Here is a 21,355-nt window from a genome sequence, read left to right as displayed (position 1 = left end):
AGCATTTTACCATGAAGTTGCAAACTGCCATATGACTCAATAGTTGAAGGCAGTCTTGGCTGTAATTTTGAGAGAGGACTGTAGAGTCATGACCAAGTCCATGATTTTGTGAAAATGATCCATTAGGAAGGGAAGTGAGTGTACACGCGAAGTCAAGGTAAGCACCTATGAACTGGATCTTTTGATTAGCAAACAAATGTGACTTGTTTTTGTTTATCTGTAGACCAAGAGGTTAGAAGACATCTCCTGTGATGGAGAGGGAGCATCGAGCATCAGATTCGGAGCACGCATTGAGGAGACAGTAGTCGAGGTAAGGAAATATAATTACAGATTGTTTCTGCAGTTATGCTGTAATGACTGATAGCACCTTTGAGAAAACTCTCAGATCTGTTGAAAGGCCAAATGGCAAGACCTTATACTGGTAGTGTGGAGTACCTAAAAGAAATCGTCTATGAGCAGGATGGATGGAAATGTGAAAATATACATCTTGCAAGTTGATGGACAAAAATGAGCCACCTCTTTCCAATGCCTTTGTGATGGTGGCAAGTGTTACCATCTTAAACTTTTGCTTCTTAACCAATTTGTTCAATGCTCATAAATCAAGGATGGGTAGCCATCTTCTCTACTTCTCCATGTGGAAGTAATGGGAATAAAAACCTTTCCCCTTGTACTTGTAAAAGATGTCCAACCTCCTGTTGGAGAAGATCCTCATGAGAGTGATCCCTGAAGAGGGACTGGGTAGGAGAATGGGAAGAGGGTGTCAACATAAAGGGAATAGTACATCTGAGCTTGATTATTTGTAGAACCCATTTATTGGAAGTTATCCTTTTCCAGGTGTTAAAATATGGCAGAAGACAGGCTAGAACAGCTTAGAGGGTATAGAATGCACTGGAATGGTCAAAAGGTTTTCACAACTCTCGACAAAAGACTCAGATTTGCTTATTAGAAGGTTGCAATTGCTGAGAGCTGTTAGATGATTGACATCATTGTTGACCCTAGCCTCTTGTGAAGTTCTTTTGGTGCTGCTCTTGCCTGTTGTATTGAGGAGTCTATTGAGGGTATCTAGAGCTAGGATATGGTATCTGGGACTAGGCTGTAGTATAGCATATATTGTCTTCTTATGGTATTTGCAGAATTGTGGATACCAAGAGATTAGAGCATTGCGTTAGAATCCTTCATGGAATGTAACACTTCATTAGTGTTGGCTGCAAATAGTTTCTGCCCATCAAATGGAAGGTTTTCTACAGTAGACTGGATCTCTCAGGGAAGATTGCAGCACTGAACCGTGAGGCCCTTCTATGACTATGGCTGTTGTGGTAGACCGAGCTGCTGTGTCAGCAACATCTAGGGCATCTTGGAGTATCATCCTGGTATTGCATGACCCACCATAATCATGACTTTAAATTGCTGCTTCTTTGTCTAAGGAATATCTGAAATAAATAATTTAATCTTGACTTATTGACATTGTATAATTTGCCACTAGGAATTGTAACATGGACAACATGTAACTTTTCAGCCAAAGAGATCCAGCCTTTTGCTGTCCCGATCCGATGGGGTTGATCTAAAGTGCTGCTGCTTCATCTTCTTCTGGGCTTCTAACACTAGTAATGAGTTTGGTGCAGGGTGGATAAAATGAAACTCTGATCCTTTTGGAGGAACGTAATGTTTTTTGTCAATCCACTTGAATGATGGAGTGGCCATTGCTAGTATTTGCTAGATGGTCTTTGCTGGCTCCATAATGGTAGGATTAATCAGTAAAGCTATCTTGGAAGTCAAAAGGGTTAATAAAATGTCAGTCAATTCATGTTGGTTCTGACACATACTGTATGGGGATATTGAGTTCGGCAGATACACATTTAAAAAGATCTTGAAAATGTAAGAAATTGTCTCCTGTTGTGGGAGTAGGAGGCATCCTACTTTGTCTGGGGAGGACGATTCATTGGTATTAGGCGATGCATCCAATGAAGGATCAGATTGCTCCCCTTGTATTGCATGTTGATGTTGAGGAACTAAGGAATACTGTGAAGGGAACAGCTGAAGCACAGAAGAGCGCATGTGGGATTTGTGGAGCTTCTGGCGAGGCTGCCAGGGGCTCTGGTACTGCTACTGTGGGTAAGGCATGGGTGGTGGCATCCATGGGTTGTTATACCAGTGTGGCATGTTTCAGTGTTTGGAGTGTGGAGGATGAGTCCTGGCTGAGTATACGGAATAGTCAGTGGGAGGAGCATTGTTAAGAGAAAACATCACATCCACATCCTCATCAGAGTCACTGGAAAATCTCTCTGGTAATATATCCAGTCTCAGTGCTGGAGTATCAGGAGAAATGTTGGTGCCCAGGAAAGGTGAATTGAAAGTTGAAGAAACCAGGAGGTCTCTATGTTGTATGTACTGTTGTGCTGGTGTCAATGGTGCCATTGTTGGCTGCACCAGTGCCGCTTGTGGTGCCATGAGATATCCTGGCCACCTGGTGCCGAGACACGTACTCAGTGTTGTGGCTGTGCCTGTAGCAGTGCCAGAAGTAGTGCTCGACACTGGAGCCAGTTGCAGTGCCGGCAAAGTACTATCAGTTCCAGTAGATGATAGCAGAGTGACTATCAGTTCCAGTAGATGATAGCAGAGTGCCAGCAGGTGCTGTGACATTCAAGTCACGCAACTTAAAGCTTGAGGCCTCAGAGCAGGATTTTGTATGACCCGCTTTCTTGGCAGTGCTGGCAATGCTGGATACACCTGCAGCATCAGAAGTACTTAATTGTGGTGCCAGAGTTGCTGTCAGCACTGGAGACAAGCGCTTAGGTGCCCAAGCCTCCTGAGAAGGTACATTCCTTTCAGGATTTTTTGATCCTTTTCAGCCTGGGGCTTATCGTGCTGCTGACCCCAGTCTGAAGCTGGTCTTAGTGACTTTTTGAGTAGAATCAGCTTAAAGCATAAATCTCTGTCATGCAGTACTCTGGCCTTCGATTTAGCAGAGTGAGGGAATTTCTGTGAAACATGCCTTGCCAAGGAAGCGGACACATTGAGTGTGTCCATTTGACACAGGAATAGAATCCTTACATGAGGAACAGAGCTTAAAACCTGGGGAGCTGGGCATGGTGCAGGCTACCACTATCTAACTATAGGAACAAAGAACTTGGAAGAAAATTTTTTAAACTAGAACAAAGAACAGTTAAGAAGGAAAAACTAACCACAGGCAAGGGAGATTAAATAACAAACATTTGCTGCAGAGACTTTTCTACCTCTCACTTAAAGCTGAAACAGGAGTCAGTCACAGAATCAAGGGGAGCATGTTCTTGGCCAGCTCATGCATGTGAAAACTCATAAGAATCATAAAATCATAGAATACTAGAATTGGAAGGGACCTCAAGAGGTCATCAAGTCCAGTCCCCTGACCATACGGCAGGACCAAGCACCATCTAGATCATCCCTGATAGATGACTATCCAACTTGCTTTTAAATGTCTCCAGTGATGGAGATTCCACAGCATCCCTAGGCAATTTATTCCAGTGTTTAACCACCCTGACAGTTAGGAAGTATTTACTAATGTCCAATCTAAATCTCCCTTGATGCAGTTTAAGTCCATTGCTTCTTGTCCTATCATTAGAGGCCAAGAACAATTTTTCTCCCTCCCCCTTATAATACCCTTTTAGATACTTGAAAACTGCTATCATGTCCCCTCTCAGTCTTCTCTTTTCTAAGCTAAACAAGCCCAATTATTTCAGTCTTCCCTCATAGCTCATGTTTTCTAGACCTTTAATCATTTTTGTTGCTCTTCTCTGGAACGTCTCCAATTTCTCCAGATGTTTCTTGAAATGTGGTGCCCAAAACTGGACATAATATTCCAACTAAGGCCTAATCAGTGCAGAGTAGAGCAGAAGAATGACTTCTCATGTCTTGCTCACAATACTGGTTTTTGACAAGGGATATTCCAGCCTAAAAAAAATCTGCTGCAATATTTAGGCACAATTTCGACACTGTAATTAAAGGAGGGTGCAAAATAGCTAGAACAGTTTTTGTGGATACATATGCACCATATAGTCACCTAAGTCACCTAATCACATCCAACACTCACTACGTCTACACTGGCACCATTTTGCTCAAGAACTCTTTTGCGGAAGAGTTCTTGTGCAAAAACTCTTCCAGAAGACAGCGTCTACACTGGTATGTGCCTTTGCGCAAGAGATGTGCTTTTGCACAAAAGCATCCTTGCCAGTGTAGACACTCTCTTGTGCAAGAAAGCTCTGATGGCTATTTTAACTGTAGGGCTTTCTTGCGCAAGAAATTCATGTTGCCTGTCTACACTGGCCTCTTGCTCAAGAACAGTTGCGCGAGAGGGCTTATTGCTGAGCGGGAGCATCTTAGTTCTTGTGCAAAAAGCACTGATTTCATACATTAGAACGTCAGTGTTTCTTGCGCAAGAATTCGTGGCCAGTGTAGACAGGTAGCAAGTTTTGGCACAAAAGCAGCTGTTTTTGTGCAAGATTGAGCCAATGTAGAGACAGCCTCAGAGTTAGGTACCTACAGTAAATGGCTGCAAATATACTAATAACTGTCTGTGTGCAAAAGCAAAACTACAAAACAAAATTGTACCTACTATATTGGATGAGGATCCAGGTTAAAACTGAGGGACTCTTATCAAAACTCATTTTTTACCATGATACCTTGTACTATAACAGTTATATGTACCAAACTTTTATGTGCTTTTGTTTTTGTTACAAATATGTATAAAGTAGAACTGGTCGGAATATGAGATTTTTTTTTCACTGCAGAACTTTTTTTAAAATCAAAAATGCAATCTTTTGTTATTTGACACCCAAAACCCAAACTTTTCTCTCTTAAAAAAAAAAAAAGCAATTTGGGGCTTTCAAAAATGGTATGTTTTCAAGGAAGTAAACACTTTCTGTGAAAAGTTTTGATTGTTCAAAAACCCAATTTTTCATCAAAAAAGGTTATGATGGAAAAAGTTTGACTAACCATGGAAAATGTCAGTTGTTCTAATTTTCCTTTTTTTAAAAAAGGGTCTGTTATTTGGTGAATTAACTTATATGAATCTATCATTATTGTAAACTGTGCTCATTAAATTCAACATTCAAACAATTACCAAACGTTACATAAGTAAAACCAGGGAGGAGTCACTAGAATGTCTGGAAAACAATTAAATAGCATATGCCCCTGGGATATTGTATCAATAACCATAATGTAAGTCCACCAGCTGTGTCAAAGTAACTGAGTATTACACCATTGTCCCACAATAGTTGTAAAAATTCTTGTAAGCAAATGGATCCCTAGTGATGTGTAAACTCTATCCATATATGTACTATTGCTTTAGGGTAACATTTTCAAAAGTATTTGACTTAAGAGTCCAAATCATATTTTCAGAATTGGCTTAGAGTTCCAGGGCCATGTTTTAAAGTTATTTAAGAAACAAACTCCCATTGATACCTTTAAAAAATCTGGTCCTTAGGAACCTACATCTCAATACTAGGCTCCTTTTGAAAATTTTACTCTGTGTCTGTCCAAAGTTAGTTGATGGAATTGAAGTGTGTGTAATTGTCCACTAAGGACGTATAAGACTTGGACATCATGTTAAGATGCCCTGTCTCTGTAGAACTAGCAGATGCACTGGTGCTGGTAGGGTTGCCAGATGATTTAACAAAAAATACCAAACACCACCGCCCCCCCCCCAAAAAAAAAACACCGGGGAAAAAGTCTGTTGAGAAAAACAAAGGAGACCACCAAAGTTATTGGGCAAAAAAAAAAAAAAAAAAAAAAAAAAGGACCTCAAGAATTGTTAAGCAAACCACCCAACCCCCCCCAAAAAAAGCAGCGTGGTGCTTTTAAGAAATACTTTGCTTTTGATCCTTTTTGGCCCTAACAGGCTGCCGGTGGCCACCTGCCATTTAACCCCCCCTGTGCTGGGCCAAACTGCTCCCCTGCAGAATCCGGTCTTCCCCATAGCCAGGTCTTTAGTGACCCAGTGGGAAGAAGCAGAAACTCCACCCTAGTCAGTTTTGGCTGAGAGCCAATGGAAAGCGCCTAAACGCAACCACAAAGCACCTGCAGGCTTCTCCCCCAGACTAAGGCTGCACAACATGCTTGAACAGAACTCAGGAGCACGGACAGGGCTCCTCCTCCTTCTTCCCAAGGCGTCACTTCTACGTCAGATGCAAGGAGCTGCAACCAGCTGAGGGCTCCCAGCGCCAATCGCGGCCCTGCCTCCCCAGCCACTCTCCCCGCCCCCGCCAGGCTTCTGTCAGGCGCCCAGAAGGAAAAGCAGAAAATACCGGATATTGCACATGTCCAGTATTTTCTGAATTTTTTACTGGTCACAGGGCACAAAAAATGGACTGTCTAGTTGAATACTGGACATCTGGCAACCCTAGGTGCTGGTTGGGTCTTTATATAAAATAATGAGGAGGAGGGTTGGGATTGTTTTGCAAAATAAAAGGAAAATGTACATGCTTTATTTAAATGATTGTATTTTTCAAAAATGAAGGAAAAATGAAGCGTGCCTTAATAAAAGAAGGAAAGCGATCCAGGCATTAGATAAAACTTGTTGGTAGACAATATTTGCAGTTTTTCTGTCTTTTGCTAGACTAAAAAGGGGTGGAGTGCAGGAGTGAGGGCAAGGGGATGGGAGGGTTAGAGGGACTCAGAGCAATAGATAAAAAGTGTTGGAATAAATGCACAGGTTTTGGTCATGATAGAGGGTGGGGTACAGAAGTCAAGGCCGGAGTCCAGGTATGGTGGGACTGAGGGAAGGGGTTGGGGGGCTAGAGTTAGGGCAGAGGGTAGCAGGGTCACAGTGGGGAAGAAGTGAGAGCAGGGAGATGGGAGAGTTGGGGGCGCTAAGGGTAGGGTGTGGAGGGTGCTGGAGTGAGGGCAGAAGATTGGGTGTTCTGGGCACAGGCTGTTAGCTCAAAGCAGGGCAAAGCAGATGGAAGGCTCAGAATAGGGGATGGAGATGCAGGAGTGAGGGCGCAGGGTGGGAGGTGCAGGACTCAGAACAGGGGGCCCAGGGCAGCAGGTTGGGAGGCCGGGAAAAGGGGACTTACTGGAGCTGCCCGAGGCAGCAAGAGTGGCGCTGCTGAAGCAGTAGTCCTTCTGAGTGGCAGTGACTAGGCTCTCTGGCTGGTGACTCCTCCTGGGGGCTGAGGCTACACTAATACTTTTTAGCCAGGATGAGGAGGGTTTGTGTCCTAGCAGGTTTGTCAGAGGCTGGAAATGGGTGACAGGAGAGAGATCACTTGATGATTACCTGTTCCGTTCACTCCCTCTGGGGGATCTGGCATGGGCCACTGTTGGAAGACAGGATACTGGGCTAGATGGACTGTTGGCCATTCTTATGTCTTCAGCCAGCAGTTCTTCCCAGGAGGGCTGGGACTGTGTGGGCCATCCCTGCCTCCAGCTTGTTCAGGGTGGGGGAGCGGAGCTCTGTGAGCTATCCTCGGCCTCCTGCGCCCTGCCCCCCAGTATCCAGCCTGTCCAGGGGATAGGCAGGGCTCCAAGGGCTGGCCCTGGCATCCAGCGGCCTGCCTCTGCCCTGAAGTTATTCCAGGGAGGAGGGGGTGAGTCTCTAAAGGCAGCCCTGGCCTTCAGCTACCTCTCCACCCTGCAGCTTGTCCAGGGAGGCAGTGATGGGGAGTCTGGTCTTGGCCTCTAGCTTCCCTTCACCCAGTCTGCAGCCTGTCCATTGGGGAGGGTGGGTGAGGCTTTGTGGGCTGGCAGCAACCTCCAGCTGCTCTGCCTTCTGAGTCTGCAGCCTGTCCGTGGTCGGGCCATGGTTCCTGGCCCCGGCTTCTCCTTGGGAGGGGGCCTCTGTGTTGGAGGAGGGGTCCAGGCCCAATTCCAAGACTCTTATGAGGGGGCATATCCTAGGGGGTGTCTCCTGGATGGGGCCGGCCTATGCTTCCTAATCTTGGAGTGGTCCAGAGGGGTCAAAGACAGGGGGCTGATAGGCAGAGGGGCTCCCCACTCTCATCCAGTACTGCTTGGAGTAGGGAGACCACTTACCCAGTCCCCAACTAACCAGTCTTCTTCTGGTGTGGCTACCCCCAGTGGTTACTCTGCAGCTGTCCCCAGCGTTCGCTGCCCCCAATGGTCACTCTGCAATTTAGCATTCTTCCTCTTTTCCCGGCTCCCTTTCCATGTTCTGAAAAACATTCCCATTCTAGGCTCTTCCCATTTTCCTAACACAGCCAAACCCTGACCTCGCTTTAAGTTCAGGTAAAAGAAAGCTACATACCAAATTTGTTGGCCGTAGCTCTTATAATTTAGGAGGAGTTCTTGAACAAATGGACTCATAGGCAGACACACAAACTCTCAAAGATAAAAAGATATAGATAGATGTTTGAGAAGAATCTCGAATACCACTTTTCCTTTGTACCACTTATTAATTTCAGATTTTCACAAGTATGCATGTCATTTATACTCAAGGAAAGGTGGTTTTGTTGGAAAGGGGAAAAGCAAACTTTACTCAGTTTTTACAGTAAATGCACAGAAAACTAATATAAAGAGGATTAAAATGTTATTAATAAATCCTTCAGAAACCATAATTTCACCTCCCAAGACCACATTTACCAACAGAACCAGAACACGTGAATTAATTCAGTTGGATCTAAGAGCTGATATTTTTCTATTTAAAACCCATTTGAAAAATGCATCCTAGAATGAAATTTACTTGATTTCCGCCTGAATGATATTTCTGCATCAGCATAACAATGTCTCAGTATTTGCCAATCCATGCTAATAAATGTCTTAAATTTTTACTTTTCACTGAAGAATGAGAACTCTGAAGCCATGTCCTCTTTCAAATTCTGGGTCACATAAAGCCACAAAGATTTGTCCTTTATGGCTACAGTAAATACTCCTATAGGCACAGACCCATCATAAATATCTCAGTAGTGATTTTAAATAAAAATATTTATTCTTGACAACTTGCTGAAAACAACATGAAGGATGAAATTTAAAAAGTCGCCCACAAGTTATCATGGGTCAAGCTCTTTATTTTGGAACCCTAGTCTATATCTTCCAACTTTTGCCCACTTGCCTAGCATTCCTATGAAGGCCTTTGTCTCAGTTTGGCAGCCTTTGGGATCTTTAACACAGTAACTCCTGTTTTCCAAAACCCTTACCTCCACACAGCCACTCTATAAAAGTTGTACATCTACCCACACATCCCTTTTTGAGCATTAGTTGACTGTTCCAGTTTGTACACTCTTGTCAATCCCAGCTTTCCACTAGGAACATTAGGACAGCCATACTGGGTCAGACCAATGGTCCATCTAGTTGCTCCAGCATCAGCTTGCACAGACTCTCACTGGCTGGCCCAGCCACGGGACTCCGCCTGCATCCCACTTCTAGGAAGTTTGGTCTCAGCGCTCTAAAGGCAGCAGACCAGTGTGCCTCTACAGAGAAGTGACCCACATCACATCCAGCATTTCTTGCCCCTTGCATAGTAAGCATTTTTAAAGGAGGCTTCGCCTCTCCAAGCCTCTTGTACATGCTACCCATGCACACCTTTCAAAAGGGGAACAAGTCACTATGACTGAGATCAATCCACCTTGACAGTGATACCCAGAATAATACAACAAATTATCCTACAGGATAATAGGGTTAAGTAATAGCTCACATGGATTTGTCAAGAACAAATCATGCTCAACTAAACTAATTTCCTTTTTTGACAGAATTCCTGGCCTAGTAGCTGTAATAAAAATAATTTTAGTAAGGATTTTGACATGCCCCACGTGACAGTCTCATAACCAAACTAGGGAAATGTGGTCCAGAGGAAGTTACTATAAAGTGGATGCAAAACAGGTTCAATTAGTAGTCACTGATGGTTTACTATCAAAATGGGAGATATGTCTAGTGGTGTTCCACAGAGCTTAGCCCCAGGTTTGCTACTAGTCAATATTTGCTTTAATGACTTGAAGGAAAAAATGGAAAATATGCTTGTAATGGCGTTGACTCACCAGTAAGACAACACCTCCTGGCTGTACTTGCAGGTCCAATGCCCCCTTATATTGCTTGCTCATGCACTCAAAAGCCCCTCTCTCTAGCTTAAGAGTTCTCTTCATGGCTTGGCCTTCAATCCAGGACACTATGTACTTTCCTCTTTCAGACAGACTATTGACCAAACTATGCCAGTTTACTCCAGGTTCGAGCTCAGGGACCATCTAATCAGCTGCTATGGTCTGCAACATCCCATTTTGCTGTGGGTTCCCTGAACCTTTTCTTACTCTGACTCTTTCATGCTTCTTGGTAAACCTTTCCTGCAGGGTCTGGATCCTCAGTTTCCACACTCCTCCTGGGTTTCCTCTTTGCCCTCTCTAATGTCCAAAGATTAGATTCAAGCTCCCTCACTTCAGCCCCTATCCACGGCAAACTTCCTGGTTTTATATCTTACCCCACTTCTTCCTCAGCTGGGCTTTATTAGCCATTAAGCATTTTCAATCAAACCAGACTTTCAACCTTATAGGTAGACCTCATCACCTAGCTCCATTTAGACCATGTTAACTCCATCAGCCTGATTAATTTGTCAGTGTTCTATTTTCCTTCACTTGCATGTAGCTCAGGAGTAGCATTGGGGTCTAAAATAGATCCATGGATCTCTGTTTATTCTGTACTTTTATCTATTCTATTTCTTCTACTTTGTGGAGGTTGCTTTACATTTTCTTTTAATAAAAAAAGACACAGTGAGGGGAACAGTGGCTAATGAGACTGCCTGCAGAGCATGCAGCTCAGTTTTATGGAGGCCTCCACCAAAATGACTATAACCTGGAAAATCTAAATACTTGCCTTTATTTTAATGGCAGCAAAAAACCCAAATGCATTCTCCTTTATGATGCTGCCTCCAAAGAGCTCCTCTGTGGGAGTCCATAACCCTAAATTATACATACCCTCCCTTTCACAATGGTCTGGCTCATATTTTCCTGATCATTGGGATGATATGCCATGGGATCTTCAGGCCTATAGTCCTTTGTCTTCAGCATTACTAGTATTTTCAATGAGGCTTGTTGACAAGAGACCACAGATTCCTTCTCCCTCTACACAAAGCCACCTCCTTCAAACAAGGAAAAAGCTCCGCCCCCTTTTCTCTGTCTCTGAGTAAGAACTGATGGGATAATCCACCTTTCTGTATCTCATCTCCAGCTTGAAATTGTCTTCAATGCTTCCTCCTGTCTTCTGAATGAAGCCAGTGACTTTTATAATCAGGCAAATTGTGTATCCATGGCTCTTGATATTCACTTAACAGCTTTGCCTAGGAAACCAAACAAACTATTGATATTGTAGAGAAATTAAACAATAATGTCACTGAGGATTTGTTGGGTTTGTAAAAACTGGTTAAAGAGGCCTGCAGCAATCCTGCCTCTATTTCTTTCTCAAAGAAATTTGGTTCTTTATATCTGCTCTCCAAGGAAGGATCTGATTTATTTTTCCAGAATCCCACTCTGAGATCACTTGTTTGGGACTTCTGATGAAAATAAGAAGCCTAAAGCTGGGAAGGTGTCATCAAATAAATGACTGTGTCTGGAATAAAGGTTTATTTCTTTGGCTGACTTGATGTTGAGAGCTGCCAATTATTAGGCAGTTATGGCCAGACACTATTTTTCACTCTACTCCAAAACTGCCTCTTTCTTGCATCTACCACATTACTGAAAACAAAACCTGGAATTTCAGGAGGAATTCAAGAAAGGCCAGGAGGCGTCTAAACATTTCCTGAGAGTATATTTTGCAATTTTGGACACCACTGCTAGGACTTTGGCTACAGCTGTCTCCGTTAGAAGACATTTTTGGCTCAAGAATTCTGATCATTTCTCTACGGTCTAAGCTAAAGTTATGAATTTGCTTTTTTGAAGGCAAACACTCCTTCAGCTCCAAGACAGTCTAGATCTTGGAAAAGATACCTACAAATCCCAAAGCCAGTCAGGTTTCTGGGTCTTGATTCAGGCTGTTTCCCATAAGAAACACTTATTTTGATTCCATAAGGGACAATTACAACAGTCCTCCTTTGGACCTGGATACTCACACAACTTGGAAAGCCTCTTCCTCCTTAGCCTCCTCAGTTATTGGCAAGGTTGCATCTAGCTAACTATTCAGAGGAAGCAGCAGAGGACCCAGAACTAGGTTTGGAGTATCCAAATCCTTGTCTGTCTTCCTTTGTTACCTCATCTTTTAGGCACCATTTGTCTCACATTTTTAAGGCCTAGCAAGCCATTTCTTTGGCTCATCGGGTTCTAGAAGTTTTTGAACTGGGGTATCATGTCCATTTCAAAGTTATGCCGAAACCTAACTATGTATTTCCTTCTTACAATAGCGTCTTGAGACTAGAGAAGTCCATCTCATCGATTAAAAAAAGACACAGAGTGAACCAAAGGTTTACCAAGGCCAGCAAGTCTATCTGTATGTGGACAATTTTACAATAAGTAGTTCATGCCTTGCCTGGGCTACCATGGGAACCAAGAGGTGGCAATCTGTAGTTCCTTTGGCATTGTTCACCATCCTCAATGCTCTACCTGAAAGGCACAGGCTAGCCCTCTATTCATGCCATTCAATGGGGCTGTTGTAAACCACAACAGAGTAGCATGACTGTCTGTGGGCTGCTTCACAACCCAGAATAGTCAAAGTACAGTTTAAGAATTCTCTCGCCTACCCCCAGTAAGTCCCTGTGCTTGAACAAGGAGCCCTTATGACTACTTCACAATCTGGTGCCGAAGGGGAAATTACATTTATTTAATGCAAGTCCTATTATTGCAAGTCCAATTTATTGCAAGTCCTACCTTACAACTAACAGTGTGTAAATTGGCACTGAATGTGTCTTTGTGTCCCTTAAACTAGGCTTTTCTTACTCTTGTTCTGTCTTGAGAATAGAAATGTTTATTGATTTGCACCTCATTTGCAATTTATCATGCACCATAATTAAAGTCACTAATAAATTTATCCCAGGGATTTCTAGGGGAATTGCCTTGAAAAGGCCCTTGAAGACTTTTTCTTCAGATGTCCATGTGGTCAAGATTATTTTATTTGCAGGATCGTTTACTGGACTCAGCAGTCCAAAGATGTGGCCAGGAACTGATGACAAGCGTTATTACCAATAGATCTGAAAAACTAAGCATGTCATTCTTGCCAGTGTATCTTAATTGCATTTAGTCTGACACACAGCAATTTGCCTCTATTCCACTGCAGCTGTAAACTATTATCTATGACAAAGGGGCTGATTTTAAAACTAATAAATATGATGACTGTTATGAGAGCTTTACCATTATCACATGATGTGCAGTCTTTAAATTCATTCCCTGCTGTGAGGCTGAACTATTATTTGGAGAAGGGGAAGGTTATGTGAGGACAGAAAATCTCTTAGTCAGAGTGTGTAATGCCTGAAAGTATTCCAGCTCTCATCTAAACGCTAAGAATTTGAGAGACCAGCAAGCTGTACTTACTGCACACTATGGCATATCAAATACAGTTCTCCTTGACAATGATCTAAACATACTTCCACCCCCACCTACATTCATAGCCCCAAAAACCTTTTCTGGGCCTCTAGATAACTGGCCAGTTCATGAGTAATGGAATCTCTTTACGCAGGAGGTATTCAGAATGACGCACACGGCATGTAGCCTACACATGTTCTGAACTGAAGTCATACGGGCAAACCATAGGGAAAGCCAGCTGTCAATCTCATGTCTATACATAGAGGGGAAATTACATTTCTAGTTTTTTGTGAAGCACAGCTATGTACTTGACATGTTTATAAAGTGGAATGCTATAAGTAGTGCAATCATGTAAAATAAACTCTATTCAGATTGTTGTGTGTAAATTAAGATTAAAACCAATAAAACCCATAGTTTATATACTTCCCCTTTTGTGGTTTCTTTTTCCAGTGTCATAGGATGGGATGTATTTTAATACTAGAAGCTTGAAATCATAACTATTAAATAAAAATGATCATAATACCCTCTGGTTTCTCTTTTCAATCACATCCCTCCTCCCCACTGCACTGGGAACAACCTTCTCTTCTGGCAGAAGAGCTATGAGAAACCTCAGCCAGAGAAGGGGTCAGTCTAGTAATTTTACATAACAAATTCATCTGCATCAAAAAATAAACAACAGCTTCTCAAATGTAGAAGCTAAAATAGGGAAAGGACAAGTTACAAATTAGACAAGTTAGATGTCTTTAAGTAATCAGTGCCTAGTGAAATCCATCCTAGAATACTGAAAGAGTTGATTGAGGAGATATTTGAGCTCTTATCTTTGAAAAGTCATGAAATATGTGAGAGTTTGCAGAAGACTAGAAAAGGGCTAAAGCAGTGCCACTCTATAAAAAGAGAAATAAGGATAACCCAGGGAATTATAGACCAGTCAGTTTAACTTCTGTACCAAGAAAAATAATGCAGCAAATAATTAAAGACTCCATTTTCAAAGATCTTGAAGATAATAAGGTAACAAGCAACAATCAGCATAGATTTGTAACCAAATTATGTTGAACCAACCTGATATCTTTCTTTGACAGAATAACAATCCCTGTGGATAAGGAGGAAGTGGTAGTGGTAGATATCTAGACTTTAGTAAAGCATTTGATACTGTTGTTTATGACCTTCTCATTAACAAACTAGGAAAATACAATGTAGATGGAGCTATTGTAAGGTGCTAACTGATTGAATAACAATTCCAAGAGAGTAATTCTCAATGGTTCATGGTCATGCTGGAAGGGCATAACAAGTTGGTTTTCACAGGGATCACCTCTGGGTCCAGTTCTGTTCAATATCTAAATATCAATTATTTAGATAATATAAGGAGTACACTAATGAAGTTTGTGGATGATACCAAAATGAGAGGGGTTCCAAGTTCATTGAAGGATAGGATTATAATTCAAAATAATCTGGACAAATTGGAGACATGGTCTGATGTAAATAGAATGAATGTCAATAAGGATAAATGCAAAGTATTCCACTTAGGAAGGAACAATCAGTTTCACACATACAAAATGGGAAATGACTGTCTAGGAAGGTATACTGAGGTCTTTAAGGGAATGGCCAGTTTGATTAAAATGTAGACTAACAACATGTGTCTGACTACAAAGAGACTTTAACAGCAGATTACAAAGAGAGACTTCAGAACTCTTTTTTATGCTAAAATTCAACACGTTGCGAATGAGCCTTAATTTAGATGATAATTACCTTATACATTACAAAGACAGCCTCCCCACCTTTTGATAATTGTAGTAACTCCAGATAAGCCACTTAATTGACACTTACAATAAGCAATTTCCTCCTTCCTTGTCACCCCTCCCTCCCCGTCCTCACCGTCTATGCTATGTATCTGATTCATTACTGTATATTTTGTTTACTTTTTCATTGTATCCCTCTATTACATAATGATCATGCATATTCACTTTCAGAATATGATCTGAAGAAGTGGGTCTGCCCCACGAAAGCTCATCACCTAATAAAGTGCAACACGACTTTTTTTTGTTTTATCAAGATCAAACTAACACGGCTATTTCTCTGTTACTTTTGAACAAATCAGTTACTCTCAGACTACGTCTACACTATGGCAGTTTTGCGGAAGAGGAAATGCAAATAAAGTGCTCATTTGCAAATCTCGTGCTCTCATTTGCATATTCTCTTTCGATCCTTTTTGGGGAAGAGGTTTTTCCCAGAAAAAAAAGCAGTGTAGATGGGGCCATTTTTTGGAAAAAAAAAAAACTTTTGCCCAAGATCCCATAAACTTTATTTTTTGAGGAATAAGGGATCTTGTGCAAAAGGGTTTTTTTCCAAAAAATGGCCCCATCTACACTGTGGTTTTTTTCCACAAAAACTTCTTCCGCAAAAAGGATCGGAAGAGAATATGCAAATGAGAGCGTGAGATTTGCAAATGAGCACTTCATTTGCATTTCCTCTTCTGCAAAATTGCCATAGTGTAGATGTAGCCTCATTGTAAGGTTTTGAGGGATACTAATATCTTGCTGAACATCTGAAACTCACAGCCTTTCTGTCCTACAAGATTATCTGGGAAACTGACCCCCAAGGTAATGTTTTTGCTGGGCTGCCAAAGTTACAGTTTATCAGACTGGTGGGACCGCATCGTCCTGGAGCGCTGGGGAGACAGACAGTGGACCCGGAACTTCAGGATGAAGAGGGACATCTTCCTGGAGCTTTGCGAGTGGCTCGCCCCTGCTCTGCAGTGACAGGATACTCGCATGAGGCCCGCCATCCCCTTCCAGAAGTGTGTGGCCATCGCCCTCAGGAAGCTCTCCACGCCGGACAGCTACCGATCCATCGGGAACCAGTTCAGCGTGGGGAGATCCACCGTTGGAGCAGTGCTCACGCAGGTACGGCATTCACTGGCCATTGGGCCAGTGGGGAGGGCGGCTGCAAGGAGGTGATGGGCCACCCCAGGGAAAATGGGAGAGGGGGAGGAGGCGACAGTGCCCCACACAGGAGGGTTCGGTCTGTCCCGGCTGTACTACACACTGACCGTGGGGGTTGCTTCTGGGAGTGGGGCGCGTGGCGTTGCCAGGCAACGAACATTCCCAGCCACCCGGGCGCCCCAGTGATTCGCGGTTTGCTGTGTCTCTCTGCAGGTGATCAAGACCATCAACAGGGTGCTGCTCCACAGGGTGGTCCGACTCGCCGACCCAGACACCGTCATCTGGGGGTTCAGCGTCTTCGGCTTCCCCAACTGTAGCGGGGCCATCAACGGGACGCACATCCTCATCCATGCCCCTGAACACCAAGCCTCCCAGTACATCAACATGAAGGGGTACTTCTTCGTGCTCCTGCAGGCCACGTGTGACCACCGGGGCCAGTTCACAGACATTAATGTGGGCTGGTCCGGCAAGGCACACGACGCCAGGGTGTTCCGCAACTCCTCCGTCTGGCAGAGGCTGCACACCGGGACCTTCTTCCCCGACTGCCACATCAGGGTTGGGGATGTGGACATGCCCGTGTGCCTGGTGGGGGAAGTGGCCTACCCCCTACAGCCCTGGCTCATGAAGCCGTACACGGGGCACCTCAACCCTTCCCGCCAGGCCTTCAATGCCAGGCTCACCAGGGCCCGCATTGTGGCGGAGGGGGCCTTTGGATGATTGAAAGCACGATTTAGGTGCCTCCTCACCCGCCTCAACCTCGCCGAGCACAATATCCCTCCCATAGTGGCAGATTGTTGTGTGCTGCACAATTTGTGAGAGCGGAAGGGGGAGGCTTTCCTGCCAGCCTGGATGGCTGAGGCTGAGCGCATGGCTAGCCGCTATGCACAGCCCCGCACCACCGCCATCCGGGAGGCCCAGCAGGGGGCCATCCGGATCTGGGAAGCCCTGCAGGAGAGCTTCCAAGTGGAGGAGGAGGACTGAATTCTCCCTGCATGCCCCACTGGGGCCTTCTTCCACCCTCTCCTCCTTCCCCTTTCCCATCCCTAGCCCCCCTTCCTAATGTCAAATAAACACACCTGTTTTGACAACCAACATTTATTTTATTTTACATAACTGGGGTGGGGGGGATGGAGAAATGAGGATGGGAGAGGGGAGGGGAAAACCTGGGAGGAGGGAGCTAGAAGGGGGAGGAAGGGAAGGGAAAGCTCAGGCTTGGGCGTCCTGCTGGCTCTCTCGTCTCGCAGCACTGCGGGTGCGGGGGCATCGGGGGGAGTGGAGGATGGGGCAGGAGGGACGGGGGGTGAGGAGGAAGCAGGAGGGGGAGCTGGGACGACCACAGGGGCTGGAGCAGGAGGAGGCAGGAACCTGACCACCAAGGTCTAGAGGTGGCCTCTGAGTGCACGGCCCTGCTCCTCCAGCGCCTCCAAACTCTGCTGCCGCAGCCGCAGGTCCTCCCGGACCCAGTGGTCCTGGGTGCGGAGCTAGTGCTCCAGGAGCCGCAGGTGCCGCCGCTGGTACTCCTCATGGTTCCTGGTGGAGGAGTTCGGGTGGCCGTTGCAGGTGAGGTGGTGCGCCCTGCAGTCCCAGGTGCTGCACCTGTGGTGAAACAAGAGCAGTGGTCAATTCTCCCTGGGAACAAGGTGGGTGAAACCCAGCCCCCCTCTGCAAGGCCAGGGCCCCTGCATGACACCCAGCTGCTGCTCCATGGTGGGCAAGGCCCAGGCGCACGGTCCCTGGACTCCTCTCTCCCCACTCCCGTGTACACATAAGGGGAGCATGATGGCACTCACATGCGGAGCCCTCCTTGACCTCGGACGACACAGTCGATGTGCTCTGTGGGATGCCTCGGGAGTCCTGGGTCCTGGGCAGGCTCCTGGCTCTTGGCGTCCTCCTCCTCCTCCTCTGTATCACGGACGGGGCCCTCTGCCCTGGGGTCGATCACCACCCGGGGGGCATGGACGGCGTAAGCCCCCAGGATGTAGTCCAGGGCCTCAAAGTCGGGGCAGGTCTCCGGGTCAGCCCCTGGCTGGCAGGCCCTGGAGTAAGACTGCCACAGGTCCTTAATTTTGCAGCAGACCTGCTCCCGGGTCTGCATGTGGCCTCTGGTGGCCAGGCTGTCAGCCATGCGGCTGTAGACGGCCGCAGACAGCTGCATTCCTGTAGCTAGTGCGGAAATCGTGGAGGTTGGAGGCTTCCCCCCAAACCTCGATGAGGTCCACGATCTCCGCACTTGACCAAGCGGGTGCCCACCTCTTGTGGCCCCAGGCAGGCTCCTGGGAGACGCCAGCCTGGTCCCGGGAAGAGGGGGAGGGCTGGGTGGCAGCGGGTGGATGGCTCATCCCGTGCCAGGTGCCGGGTCTGCTGGCTGGGTGCTGGCAGGCTTGCAACTGGCACGAGCACTGTAGCCAGACCATGGCCCTTTAAGGGCTCCGGGGCCGGGAGGCGGGCAGAAGAGTTTTCCTGGTTTGGCCCAGAGTGGCCACGAGGGCAAGCTGGGAAGGGCTAGCCTCCCACTAGTTCGAATTAAGTGGCTACACAGCCCTTAATTCGAACTACTTAATTCGAACTAGGCATTAGTCCTCTTAGAATGAGGTTTACCTAGTTCGAATTAAGCGCTCCGCTAGTTCGAATTAAGTTCGAACTAACAGTTTGTATGTGTAGCGCCTATGAAAGTTAATTCGAACTAACGTCTGTTAGTTCAAATTAACTTTGTAGTGTAGACATACCCTCAGGGAGGATGTGGCCCACTTCTAGCAGCTGATGTGGAGGTGTGAACACCAAGATAGGAGAAACTGCTTTTGTAGCTGTCTAACCATTCACAGTCTTTGTTTAATACTAAATTGATAGTGTCAAGTTTGCAAATGAATTATAGCTCTGCAGTTTCTCTTTGAAGTCTGTTTTTGAAGCTTTTTTTTTTTTTTACAGGATGGCTACTTTTAAATCTGCTACTGTGTGTCCAGGGAGATTGAAGTGTTCTCCTACAGGTTTTTGTATGTTACCATTCTTGATATCTGATTTGTGTCCGTTTATTCTTTTACATAGGGACTATCCAGTTTGGCTAATGTATATGACAGAGGGACATTGCCGGCACATGATGGCATATATTATATTGGCAGATGTACCCTGCAGGAAAGGGCCCGCTGTCCAGGCCACAAATGGCCTGGCTCAAAGCACATCACCTTCATCTGGCCCGAGAACTGTTGGTCTCAGCTCACAGATGAGGGTAAGGCTTCAGGCACCCTGTCTCTTGGGATGACTGACCATCTCTCTGTTCTCCACAGCCAGACAGGCTGCGAGAGCGGGGAGGTTGACACCACCTGGGCCAGACTTCCGACACCAGGTGACCCACAGGCGCTGGAGAACCAGAAAGAACTCATGCAGGAGCACATCTCTGCACTCCGATCCCTGCAGGACCAGAGACTGAAGGAGGACATCTGGGTGTGGCAAGAGACCTGAAGGGAGTTGCTGGAACAGGGCCGCACCATGCGCATGGCAGTTCAAGCGCTCACTGTCGGCATGGTACCTGCTCCTGCTCCTGCTCCTGTTCCACCTAGGTCCAACCATAGCTCCTGCTCTTCCTTCTCCCCCTAGACCTCCTCCCACCCTGTAGCCGCCGAGGTCCCTGCACCAGAGCCAGGCACCACTCCCAGTCCCAGCCCTGAACCTCTTCTCACCCCTTCGCCCCCTTCCAGCTCCCTCCTCCCCCTTCAAGGTTCTCATCCCCCCTCCTACTTCTCTCCCCACTCTCCTCCCCTCTCCCACATTCTTTTCCTGATCCCTCCTCAGTTACTTATACCCCAAATAAAAAAACAAAGTGTTTATTTTTTTCCAAAATAAAAAGTGTGTTTTATTGTCTCTGTATGGGCCAGGTCCCCTCTTGGTATAAATTGGCATAGTTGAATTGACACAAGTGGAGCTTAGCTGATTTACATCAACTGAGGTGCCTATATCACTTTTGCAATGTAAACTAATGTGTATTTGGGCCTGAATTGTGAAATGATGCCTTGCCTCCAAATTTTCACAAAATGTGAGAGAATGCAGTTCCTGGGCTTTGGTTCAGCCCACTGCAGAGACTAGGGGCTGCCATAAAGTTGGAATGCAGAAGTGGATTTCACCAAATGTCAAGTGTGTTCAGGCCCACCTTTGACATAAAGCAAACAATCAAAACAAACTGGTACTTTGTTCAGTTCTCCCAACCAACAGAGGGAGCTCAGCTAGCTGTGAAGGTAGTTGGCCTTGATGCTGCACTTCCAGCACCTACAGAACTCCCACTGGATCCAATAAAAATTTTCAGTATTTCATTCTGGACTACAAAAATAAAATACTGGATCTTTTACCCAGAAGACTGGAGACACATTGAATATCAGTGTCTGTAGAAGGCAACACCCAGATGTAAGAGTGACTCATTCACAGCCTTGATATTTGACAAACAGAATGACTTTAATCAGACATTTCCATTTTGTTAATAATGCTCAGTAAAAACAGATGAGCCTCCTAGATTATAACAGTTGGTATTAATCTTACAAATGTAATAAGCCACTGCCATAGTTAGGGAGACAGAATGCATTATTTTAGCTAATTTGTTTAGAGAACTTAACATGGCATTGAAATAGTAAGGCTAAAGACTAAATAATTGTTTAAATGCTCCTGAATTTTACTAAGTAGCAGTCTCTGAAAATACAGAGACACAGAAAGTAGTTAGCATGGGAAACATTTTCAAAAGTGCATAAGTCCCATTTGCAAAGTAAACAAAGCACTTAAGAGCCACTCCCACTGACTTTGAAAATGGGATGTAGGTGCTGAAGTCATTTATATGCTTGTAAAAATGTTCTCTGAAGTCCATTTATTATGCCATCAAATTACAAAAAGATACTGTGGCTGAAAAATTTCCAAACTCCTATTAATTCTCATGGAAAGTGGACATTTATGTAGCTTTGAAAATATTAGTTTATACTGTCAAGATGCTACATAACCATTACCCCTAAGCTATAC

The 21,355-nt window shown here is 45.0% G+C and overlaps 1 protein-coding gene and 1 long non-coding RNA gene across 5 annotated transcripts in view; one reads left to right on the top strand and one right to left on the bottom strand.

The window, feature by feature from the left end:
* LOC112545274 (uncharacterized) lies at positions 1–19,783 on the top strand. 4 transcript variants are annotated; one of them, XR_012903297.2, is made up of 4 exons: positions 1–134; positions 224–310; positions 19,289–19,353; positions 19,645–19,776. It is a non-coding gene; the product is annotated as an uncharacterized LOC112545274 (long non-coding RNA). The 4 variants fall into 4 exon arrangements; XR_012903298.2 differs by having other exon boundaries at positions 21–157; XR_016349594.1 differs by lacking the exon at positions 19,289–19,353 and having other exon boundaries at positions 19,645–19,783.
* Positions 1–21,355, bottom strand: part of LOC149524297 (uncharacterized) — a 378,401-nt gene that overhangs the window by 214,449 nt on the left and 142,597 nt on the right. The gene's annotated exons all lie outside the window — the stretch shown is intronic.

Source organism: Pelodiscus sinensis, chromosome 5 (genome assembly GCF_052426305.1).
Source record: "Pelodiscus sinensis isolate ZL-2025 chromosome 5, ASM5242630v1, whole genome shotgun sequence".
Classification (NCBI taxonomy): domain Eukaryota; kingdom Metazoa; phylum Chordata; order Testudines; family Trionychidae; genus Pelodiscus; species Pelodiscus sinensis.
Note: the sequence above shows the minus strand (reverse complement) of the source record. Positions and strands in the feature narration are given on the sequence as shown.